The following is a 12147-nucleotide window of genomic DNA, read 5'->3' on the forward strand; positions in this document are numbered from 1 at the left end:
TCTCGAATAATTGTGATAAGCATTCAAGATATTCAAAACATATGTGCAAATATATGTAGAGAGTAAAGGCCTTTATTTTGACTAGTTTGTGGTCAAAACTGTTTTTTTTTTTTTGTCAATTCTGTGTTTTTTGATCAAAATTGACCTTTTGACTATGGTTGACTTTCTTGTGGTCAACTGCACATGCTGGTGGTTCCTTATTGATAGAATATATCAGCTACTAGTTTTTTGTTGGCACCTTAAGATCATTCTTAGTATACCAGGTACATAATCACAAAAACAAACTATTGAAGCCATTGTCTTACTGGAATTTATTAAAGATCACAAGTTTATTTTGGTGATTAGTGTTATAAGTCAATCTTTTTCTGACTTGTATTGGACTGAAAACTCTTATTGCAGGTCCTAACATATGGTATATCCACTTTTGAACTCTTTCATAGTAAGGGTATTTTAGTCATTGGGCTGTATACAAAAGTTTAAGGATATGATAATTCAGTTTAATTGGGAAGTGGATGAATTGTTACTTAATAGCAGCAATTTGATTAATCATGAGTTTCAGGCCATGTTTGACTTTTTGCTGGTCAAACATGACGTATGAAACTTTCAAAATATTTTTAATTAATTTGGCAATAATTGAAGCTGAAAACAAATAAATAAATAAATATATAAATAAAACCAATACCAATATTTAACTATATAAAAGCCTCTCAGAAATAAACTTACGGATACTTTAGAGATCCTTCATACTTCAATCCTTACCATTGAGCCGGTTCATTTTTATTTCCTCTACTATAAATTTGAACATTAAATTTTCACACATGCACATCATAAAATGAAAGTACAGAACGACCAAAAAGAGACTGAATAAACGACCAAAAAACCCGAGCCCGGATCGAGATCCGAGTAACAGTTCGTTTACTGATCTGTTCAAATCACCACATAAATTGAAGGTACAGAAAAAGATAATATAATGAAAGACAACAAATTCTGATTTCAACATTAAAATTTTCACGCATGCAGTTCGTCGAGCAGGTGATTCAAGCATTCATGATTGTAAGGAGATATTATTCACAGCTCTACCCAAAAGAACTCCGGGATGGATGTAAAACCATACGACTCCAGTTCCTCCCTGGAACCATAATTACGTAGACCTTTCAATTGATAAATGCTCCCCGGAAGACGCCTTATGCCCGTGTATTATATCCATAACTCTTTCAGCAACAAAATAATCGCAGTAACATTATTTATATAAAATAAGAACCAGGGATCAATATTATCATAATCACAGCAACAATCTAGAACCACAAAATCTGATAAATTCAGAAAGTATCTTATCAAAGTGCAAAATATACTAAATACTGACAATCACAGTTCACACAGAAATAAATTCAGAATTCACACAGAAATAAAATTCAAAAGCAAACAAATGTATGGCAAAATACAAAGTCCACACAGGAGTTTTAACAAACATGTGGTGTGCATGTATGCTCACATCACAAAATACAAAAAGACTCTTTAGCATCTCGTATCTCTTTTCACAAGACAAATTGAAGCTGAAAGCAAACAAATCAAATAAATAAATAACCAATATTCAATTATACAAAAGCCTCTCAGAAATAAACTTACGGAGAGTTTAGCTCTAGCACCATCAACGAGTATTAGAGCTCCGTCAATGAGTATACGTGTTGGCCCTCAAAGAATGGCCTGCAAACCATAAATTTACAAGTTTTATACGTGTTTCAAAATGCTACTTAGCAAACATAACATAAGTATATTGAGATTAAAACTGATTTAGAAAGAAAAAAATAGCACAGACGTCATGGAATGACAGGTTTCGGTCTACTAATATGTTCCAATCACTATATAAAATGATATGTTCCAATCACCATATAAAATGAAAGAAGATAACAAGGTCTTTTCATCGATTTTGATTTAAAGATGAAAATTTCTTACACAAGCATTTAGTCGAGCAGGTGGTGTGCATGAATTAAAAAATACATGAATATGTATAATTTGATTCAATTGAGCCTCATAATCACGAGTGTAAACAAACAACATCGTTAAATTGTGAATTGATTGTAAGTATAAATTCGTATATGATTTATAAAGAAGTGATTATTCTGTTTTGATGTACCTGATTAAGACAAATACTCATGTTGTGGCTGACAAGCTTATTTACAGCTCTACGTAGTAGTAGTTGGGATACCATGGATCATCCTCAGCCAAAATGGATGTAAAACCATAGGATTCAAGTTGATTACTGGACCCATAAATACGCAGACCTTTCAACTGATAAATGCTCTTCGGAAGATGACTTATGCCTGAAGAAGCAGATATATCTAACTCTTTCAAACATTCTAAACTCCCAAGTTCCTCTGGCAATTTCTTAATATTTTTACAATTGGAGAGCACTAGACGTTTTAAACATTTCAACCTACATATGTTGTTCGGAATACTGAGCAATAATCCACAAGCACTTATGATTAAGTTCTCTAAACACTCTAATCTGCATATATTCTCAGGTAACTGCTCAAGAGCCCAACAAGAATCAAGTTGAAGTGATTTCAGATTTTTCAACATAAAAATACTATCCGGAAGATGTTGAAACTGTTGAAAACCCAAAGATAGCTTCTCTAGACTTACTAACGGCCACAGGTCCTGAGGAATGCTTTGGTAAAGTGTAAGCTCTCTTAAATGTTGTAAATCACATATAGTTGCTAGAAAATACTCTTGGTTTTCGCAAACGCATGAACCAAAACCAAAAAGTTTCTCTAAATTTCCACTCCATGAGGATCTAGGTTCATCATATATACATCTAAACCCAAACCCTCCATGAAAATTTGTAATAACCTCTATTTCCACTGTATCTATAAGAGAAGCTGACTCATGTTGTTTGTCAACCTTTAAATGTGCAACATTTAAGCAATCACTTGAGCTAAAGTAAACAAGCTTTTTAAGACATCCCACCGGAGCATGAATTTCTTTAAGATGAGAACAACCTTCAAGATATAATTTCTCAAGATGTGGAACCATCCCAATGTTAAGGTGACTCACCTTAGAACAACTGAGGTTGAGTATTTTGAGATTCGGGCATTCAACGGGCAATTTGAGTTCTACAAAGTCCCCACATCCTTCAAGATTTAACTCCTCAAGATGTGGGGTCATGCTAAGGTCAAAGGTTCTTAACTTCAAAGAACTACGGAGGTCAAGGAATTTAAGCTTATTAAAAACCTATCATAAGAAAAGAAAAATAGATGAGAATCAGTGTAATCACAATATATAACATTATATGCATTATTCTACCTTTCTTTCTCCTCCTTCCCAGAGTTCAATTATATTGCACTCATGCATTTCAAGGTAAACAAGGTTATTTGCTTGAAACATTTCAGGTAAAGACCGAAAAGGGTAGCAACTCCAACATAGAGATTGTAAAGCATCTGGTAAGTATTTGCTAACTTCATCAACTTCTTTTGCGTAGCATCGCACATCAAGTAGTCTAAGTTCTTCCATCTTTCTAATACCTTTCATAATAATAACAGGTTGGAGATTGTAACTTCTCAAATACATACTTTTTGTTTCTTTGGTGCCCTGTACATAATAAAAAAAAATGCTGGTGTGAAAATTTGTCAAAGAAAATAATATTTCCTAGTTGTCCACATTTCATATAAACTTAAAACTTACCAATTCCTTAACCAATATGTCTTCAATTTCCTTTCTAATCCATAATCGACTATGTCTGCTAGGCTCGTTAGGATGCAAGCAACGCACTATATTCCAGCCCATTTCTTCTATACGATCATGGAAGTCTAATTCGCCATCATCATCAATAGTTATCAAAGATTTCTGCTCAAGAACACCTAAACCAATTTCAGCATGATATCCACAACTGTCAAGTATTTTGATTGCAATTTCTTTGTTCTTATATTTCATCATGCATACAACATCTAGAAAGATTTCTTTCTGATCATCCTCTAGGCCATTGTAGCTTATCTCCAATCTTTTCAAAGTTCGATCTTCAGGGATAGTTTTTAGTCTTTCTATCGCATCTTTCCATACATGATCACTTCTACCACAAAGATGTGAACCCAAAACTTTGATTGTTAAGGGAAGACCAGCAGCATAATGTACAACTTTACTTGATAGCTCTTCATACCCTTGATTTGGAATATCTTTCTTAAATACATACCTGCTGAAGAGGCGGAGTGCTTCCACATCTGATAACAGATTAACATCATGAATAATGCTCACTCCATGTGCTACGAGCACCTGCTGATCTCTTGTTGTAATGATGATTCTACTTCCTGGCTTAAACCAAGTGAGCTCACCTGCTAACGCCTCAAGTTGCTCTATATCATCCACATCGTCTAGAACAAGAAGAACTTTTGTACTAGGCATCATCCTTTTCATCTTATTTTTCCCATCAGAAACACTTGTTACATCAATGTTTTGATCATCTAACACATCTTTAAGGACCTGCTTTTGCAATTCCTTCAAACCAGACAACGAGCCTTTTGAAACTTCCCTCACATTCTCAACAAAGCTTTTACGCTCAAACCAATTGGAAATATGATCAAAAACAGCTCTCGCCAAAGTTGTCTTTCCACCACCTCCCATCCCCTTGATCCCTATCATGCGGACATCATCGGAACCAATTTCTAAAGATGAAACTACATCCTCCACCCGGGTCTCCATGCCTACTAACTTCCCATCAATGCTCGAATTAGTGAAATATGGCTTTCGGGAAATTTCTTGAACAATTTGTTGAATAAATTTAGCTTCATGCCTATGAATTAAAGAAGATTCATTCAGGTTGCATGAATGTCCCTATGAAGAACATGTTACATAGGAAAGAAAAGAAGAATATAAGATGAAGGAATTACCCATTAAAAGTAGTCTTCAACTCCATCCCAGCCAAGCCGGCTGCTTCTTTGAGAGCATTTCTCCATCTTCCAACATCATCTTCATTTTCCTGTTTGATAAAGTTCAAAGCTTTCTTAGTCTTAACAAGATTTAACACAAGTACAAAGCACTTGGATAAGAAACAAAATGCTAGAGTGGAACAAAGATAGTCGAGAGGTAGAACAAAGCTCCTACTAACCTTTTCATGTTCTGCAAAGGCTTTTCCAAATGCCCCACTTTGGTGACGGACTTCAGTGGGTTCCACATCAAAGAATATGGGGTAAGCAGTCTGCTCCATCGTCTTCTGACAATCCATAATCTGTACAAGCTCATCCAAGCACCATGATGAAGATGCATAGTTCTTGGAGAAAACAATGATGTGAAATCTCGAGTCTTTAATGGATCTGATGAGTTGCTCACTTATTCTTTCCCCTTTCTGGATTTTTTCATCATCTTTGTAAGTTATAATGCCTTTCTGGTGAAGAGCATGATAAAGATGATCAACAAAGTTCTTGCGCGTGTCTTCACCCCGGAAGCTCAAAAAGACATCATACTTGAAGCTCTTTTGAGCAACTGATGCTGAAGTGGATGCCATTAGCTGTAAGCTTTGAAGGATCAAACGAAACGAATTTGTTTATATGGGGAATTTGTATAATCAGAATGCAAATGAATTAACTTGTAAAGAGATGATCAAATAAGACTTCACAAACTGATATTTTGAGTGGAAAATTTGTGCAATTACGTGGAGGTAGTAAAACCTCTTATTTGGTCAATATAAGATAAGGATCCTTAACTGAATTAAAAAAATAATAATAAATAAAAAGAAGTTATGCTAGTCTGTTATAAACCTAAAATAGTAAAATAATTATATTAAGCATATTAAGTTGATTATAGAAAAAAAATGAGACACACTTTAAACACTGGTACAAAAATGATTTATTTGGGCGGTTGGCTAAACTATTTTGGGCGGTCCATATCTTAAAACCGCTTGAAACATGATTGTTTATTTCCTACCCAAGCTAACCGCCCTAAACAAAGAAATGACAGCCTAAAATACTTATATTTTCAACCTACAAATGGATTTTGAGCGGTGACTTTTTGAACCGCCTAAAAGAGTTCTTTTTCATTGGTTTAATTTGATGCCATAATCTCCAATAAAATATTTTATATAATTTTTTAAAAAACCTTTAACAACTAATTTTGGGTGGTTTATAGTTTAAAAGAATAAAAGCCATAAATGACAGCTTAAAAATATCTCCAACTGTTTCAACATATTTTGGGCGATGCCTTTTAAAACCGCTCAAAAGGATGGTTTGTTACCTATTTTTTAGTATTTTTTGATAAACTCTAGATATTTTTAATATAAACTAGAAATCCCTAAACGGCTAATGATCTCATCTTCATACTCCCATACTCTTAGTCACTTCTACCTAGGTAAATTCACTCTTTCTTCACTGAAGTCATTTTTCATAATAGCAGGTATCAAAATATAAACTTTATTATAGAATTTCTTGTTCATATATTTAACTATTGATTTTATATGTATTAACTGATTGTATTTTGTTCATTGTAGATAATCAAATAGTTGTAGCCTTTTCTTTTCTTTATTCAATATCACCGCGTTAAAGGTACGAACAATTTTAGCTTCATTACTGGCCTTCATTGTTGATCTATATGTGTTATATGTGTGTGTATATATAAAATTGACCTTTAGAGTATACCGTCTAAAATTGATCTAATAGAGATAAATTTTGAATTGTCCCTGTTGGGAACTGCTTTTTGAATATTCAATCTCATTAGGACGTGTATACATTTTAACTTGTTGACTATTTAAGAAAAAATCGACAGTTGTTTCTTCTACTCCTTCGGGTGTGTGGCTTATCCGCATACTTGGGGAGTTAAGGGGAAACGTTGCCGATTTTTTCTTAAATAGTTAACAAGTTAAAATGTATGCAAATGAGATAGAATGTTTAAAAAGTGGGTTAGGATCCACCGCCTTATGTACCTATTAATGACCCGTGCATAAATTGCATATAACTTATTTGATTTTATTTTATTTTCAGATGGAATGTAGAGAATATTGGATGTACAAAAGTGGACGTCCTTCTGAAATATATACGAATGGCTTTTATACTTTTCTTAAGGCTGCTGAATCCAATCGGAGGAATGTAGGCTCTAAAATGATATGGTGTCCTTGTGTGACTTGTAAAACTTTGCAGAGATTTGAAAATATTAACGGTATAGAGCATCATTTGATTGTGAATGGTTTTATGCCTAATTACACATGTTGGTACAGGCATGGGGAACAACGGATTGACGGTGTCACAACATCTGTTAATTTAAATGATGACAATTTAAATGAGAACAATTTAGATGACATGTTTAAGGATATAGAGAATGAAAATGTTGGCAATTTAGATGACATTTTTAAGGATGTAGAGAATGAAAATGTTGACAATTTAGATGACATGTTTAAGGATTTAGAAAATGATATTGGCGATGATGATAAAGAAAAATTACAACATCTATTTGAAGATGCACAAAAGCCATTATATAACGATTCTGAGATTTCAAAACTTGAAGCTGTTTTGATGTTGTTTAATGTGAAAGCGAAAAACAGATGGAGTGATACAAGTTTCACAGATCTATTATATGTTTTGCATATTATGCTTCCGAAAAGTAACGAGTTGCAAATTTCGTTTTACCAAGCAAAAAAAATGATGAATCCAATGGGATTGGAAGTTGAAAGAATACATGCATGTCCGAATGATTGCATGTTGTATAGAAATGAGTATGCGAACAATCATGAATGTGTTTACTGTGGTGCATCAAGGTATAAGAGGGAAAATAAAACTAGTAAATATGAAAATGATGTGAAGAAAAATGGACCACCGGCAAATTATTGTGGTATTTTCCCATTATACCGAGACTAAAACGATTATTTTCAAATGAGAAAGACGCAAAATTATTACGTTGGCATTCAAATGAGACGCAAAATTATTACGTTGATGGAAAATTAAGACATGTGGCAGATTCACCTCAATGGAAAAATATTAATAGAAAATACCCAAATTTTGGTAATAAAGTTAGAAACATAAGATTTGGGCTTAGTTCGGATGGAATCAATCCCTTCGGACAATTTCGTAGTCAGCATAGTACGTGGCTGGTTTTTCTTTGCATCTACAATCTTCCACCGTGGTTATGCATGAAACGAAAATACATAATGATTTCGTTGTTGAATCAGGGTCCGGAACAACCTTGTAACAACATTGATGTTTATTTGTCCCCTTTGATTGCTGACCTAAAACTCTATGGAGTTCTGGTGTAAATGTGTATGATGCTTATAAGAAGGAATATTTTTGAATTGCATGCCATGATATTCTGCACCATAAATACGAAAGGTAAGAAAGCTTGCCCTGTTTGTGAAGATGAGACAAGTTCAGTGTGGTTAAAAAATTGTAATAAAACAGTATACATGGGACACAGAAGATTCCTTCCAACTGGTCACGGTTATCGAAAGAACATGAAGGACTTTAATGGAAAGACCGAGACCGGAAGAAGACCCTTGATGCTTTTTCAAGAGTTAAAAATCTAAATATTGTTTTGGGAAAACGAAAACGAACTAGCTCTAAGAAAGGATCCATTTGGGAAAAAAGCTCACTCTTTTGGGACTTGCCATACTGGAGAGATTTAGAGGTTAGACATTGCCTAGATGTTATGCATATCGAAAAAAATGTATGTGATAGCTTGCTCGGGTTATTGTTAAACATTCCTGAAAAACAAAAGATGGTATCTATGCTCGTAAAGACATGAAAGAAATGGGAATACGTAAAGAGCTTGCCCCTGTTGATACCGGTACTCACGTTTATCTACCCCCCGCGTTTTATACAATGTCAGAGAAAACAAAGTTTTGTAAATGTTTACATGATATTAAGGTTCCATCATGCTATTCTGCAAACATTAAAAGGTTGGTGTCCATGAAAGAAAATAAACTACTTGGTATGAAGTCTCATGATTGTCATGTTCATCAATTCAGCCTGTTGCTAAAATTTCTACATAATTTTATGAATTCTTTTTTTATTTTCTAAAGAACTGTATCTGAAGTCACACAAACGCATACATAAATCAAACAACAAATGTCTATAGGGAATCAATTGATTGTAGCACCAATTCTCGGTTAACTTAAAATTCTTATATGCTAGGATGTTTCGTATTTTAATTTTTATCCGAACCAATCTGAATATGAATTTACACAAAAGTTAAGGCAGAGAACTGAACTGAATGGTATTAATGTGTTGGTCTGTGTTAGATGCTCAGGTTTTGTGACAACTAAAATAATAGTTTAGCCTAATATGTCAAGTTAGCAAAGTAGAGAGACTTACTTTGTAATTATTCCTGTGGCAACAAAGAACTCGTTGTATACCACAATCCTTAATTCTTGCAAAGATTTCAGCAGTTCAACAGTTTACAAGCAGTCAACAGAAACGATTGATATTTAACAAATTACAACTTACCAAGTTACAGACACAATATAGTAGTAGAAATGCAATGGACTCAATATTCGAGAATAATACTCAACGAATCTGAAGGTGTATATGAAATGGATGATGATGTTACAGAATCAGAACGTGGAATCAAACGAAATGCAGATACAAATAAGAGTGTTTAGATGTTTTGGAAGAAGTAGCGGCATTAGTTGATAGTTGATGTTCGATACCACCTGCAAAATGTGTGGTTTATCATCGTATGCAACTCCTATATACCGTTTAGCTAAGCAGTAAGTCAGTAACAACTCAGCTTGGATTTAAGATAACTTCTTTGGTACAATAGTCAAAGTTTAACTACAAACGGTAGTCAACAAAAGAATCTGCAAAATGGTATGACTGAGGAAATAGTTGTGACTAATTTGACTTTCTCCTGGTCAAACTTGATATCCGGTATACTGTTGACTTACCGGCATAAAACTAGTAAAAGGACTGGATATCGACGAAGGGGTAATTTGGGAAATACGAAATGTCGTATTGGAAACAAGATGATCATTTTTATAGATTCTGTACACTCATCACCAGTTACAAAGTTATACAAACAATACAACTGGTGAAATGCATTGGATTGAATATATTATAACAATACTCAATGAATATGAAAGTGCACTAAAGGAGTTTGATGAAATACCCGAGAGAGAAAATGAATGCAACAAATAAATGATATGAATGTGATAATGGTTGAGGATTCGAAGAAATATAAAGCAAATGTAGAAACAGTGTTTAAATGTTACGGAAAAATCCACGTCACTAGTTGATACTGTTGATTCATTTAAGACTAAGCTTGATATTAAATTGATGGGTTCAATACTAATAATAATAATAAGTAAATTCATAATTTTAAACATATTGTGTAACAGTTGAAAACAATCAGTTTAGTTGACTTAAGAAAAAAAATATAATTGTAGGAAAACCTTAGGGGTTTGCAGGTCAAATGGTCAACTATAAGAGGAGTATAAACAGGAGACAAACTACCAACTACAAGAGGAACGGGTCAAATGGGTTAAATCATGGTTTAAACTACTTGTTTAAAATTTAGCTCGAGTTATATTGTTTAAAAGCTCACACAAACCATTTTGATAAATCTTAGTATGTAAATTATAAAATAGGATTAATTATACTTCGTTTAATTAATATTGGCATATAAATTCACGTATGGCATTGTCACATATACCACAAACATATGATTTTCTTATTAACAACAAATTGACATGTATAATTTTAAATAACCAAATCAACACACATATTATAAGTAATTATGAAAACTAATTAAGTTAACATATAAAAATACACTAAATTTTTTGAGAAAATAAACTCACGAGAGGAGTTTGCTTCAACGATCTGATTGAGCTTATCTTCATGATTGTGACTATTTCATAATAATTAAATATTTTACACCAATAGTTATTGTAATCATAACAAAATTTGTATAAACATTCAGTTTTTAAGTACAAATTGTATTTGTCAGATTCCTCTTTAAATAATCTGTTATATTTTCTATAAAAGCTGGAAATACATAATCTCAGCTATTGACTACTAGCAAATAACAGTCAAAACTAACGAAATGTTTGTTAACGGCCCCACATTTTAACATATTTTCCACCAACGGATTTTGATTAACATAATTCCGCCACAAAAACATTTTTTTTCTTGGAAAAATCAACTTTTTATGCTGGAAAACTCTAAACACAATCAACACCACCTGAACACCACCGCCGACCACCACCACCACCTACCGATAACCACCACCTGAACAACGCCACCAACTTACTCACCTCCAGCCAACACCACCATTGACCACCACCACCAACTGACTCACCAACCACTACCAACTAACTCCGACGGTGATTCTAGGGTCCAACGACCTCAATAACCGGGGCTTTTGCCAGAAGAAAGGGTCCTGGAGGTCCAAACTAAGGTTACAAAGAGGTTTGACGACAAGATTGAGTTTTTTGGCAAAAACGTTCTTTTTTTTTTACGACCGACGGCTAACGACATTAGAATTTTGTTAGTCAAGGTTAGTTGAGATTATTATTTATCACTAGTCAATAATTGAGATTATTTTAATCTAATATTCCTATTTTCAAGTTAATTGTGAGTATTATTTTTCACAAGTACAAAAGGTGAGCTTCATTCCCTCTCTTTCAGTGTTAAGGCATTCTTGTGACGTTTAAGAGTCGGTTTATAATATTGTTGTTGTATTGTTATCAATAAACATTTTATTGTAAATACGCAAGTTACATGAACATAGAAAATATAGAGAGGGTACAAGTATGTTACTCATTTATAAAGTTTTCTCTTAATTTAATATATAAAAATGACATGGTAAACATATATATTTTTTTCTTTATGTTATTTGGAACAAGAAGTTTTATTAAACAACTATCAAGGCGCTAACAACCGAACAAATAAAACAAGAGTGAAGAAACACGGATCTACTCCCCTTGACGGGTCTTAGATCCAATGAGTCCACAGGGTAGGATACGGTTAGCTGCCAATACGATATGAACACAATTCCCAAAGTCCAGTGACGTGAACCTGCAAAACAGACACCGTGAGCTCGTTACGGGAAGGACAAGAGGGGGGGGGGTCTTCCCGTAACCACCCTCCGGTGTGAGAATAAGTACAATCCCGATGAAGATAATGTACTTAAGTAAATTGAGAGAGTACAGTGGGAGTGAAAGAATACCTCATAACGATTGAG

At 33.8% G+C, this 12147-nt stretch overlaps 1 pseudogene across 1 annotated transcript; it reads right to left on the reverse strand.

The window, feature by feature from the left end:
- Positions 1–3647: 3647 nt before the first annotated feature.
- Positions 3648–5494, reverse strand: LOC143622449 (TMV resistance protein N pseudogene; annotated as a pseudogene). The gene is made up of 3 exons (XR_013151707.1): positions 5099–5494; positions 4881–4999; positions 3648–4783 (listed from the first exon to the last, which is right to left on the reverse strand). The product of XR_013151707.1 is annotated as a TMV resistance protein N pseudogene (transcript).
- Between the last annotated feature and the right edge of the window lie 6653 nt (positions 5495–12147).

This window comes from Bidens hawaiensis, unplaced genomic scaffold (genome assembly GCF_021521415.1).
Source record: "Bidens hawaiensis isolate Kalapana, Puna unplaced genomic scaffold, B.hawaiensis_p1.1 tig00003141_1, whole genome shotgun sequence".
NCBI classification, from domain to species: domain Eukaryota; kingdom Viridiplantae; phylum Streptophyta; class Magnoliopsida; order Asterales; family Asteraceae; genus Bidens; species Bidens hawaiensis.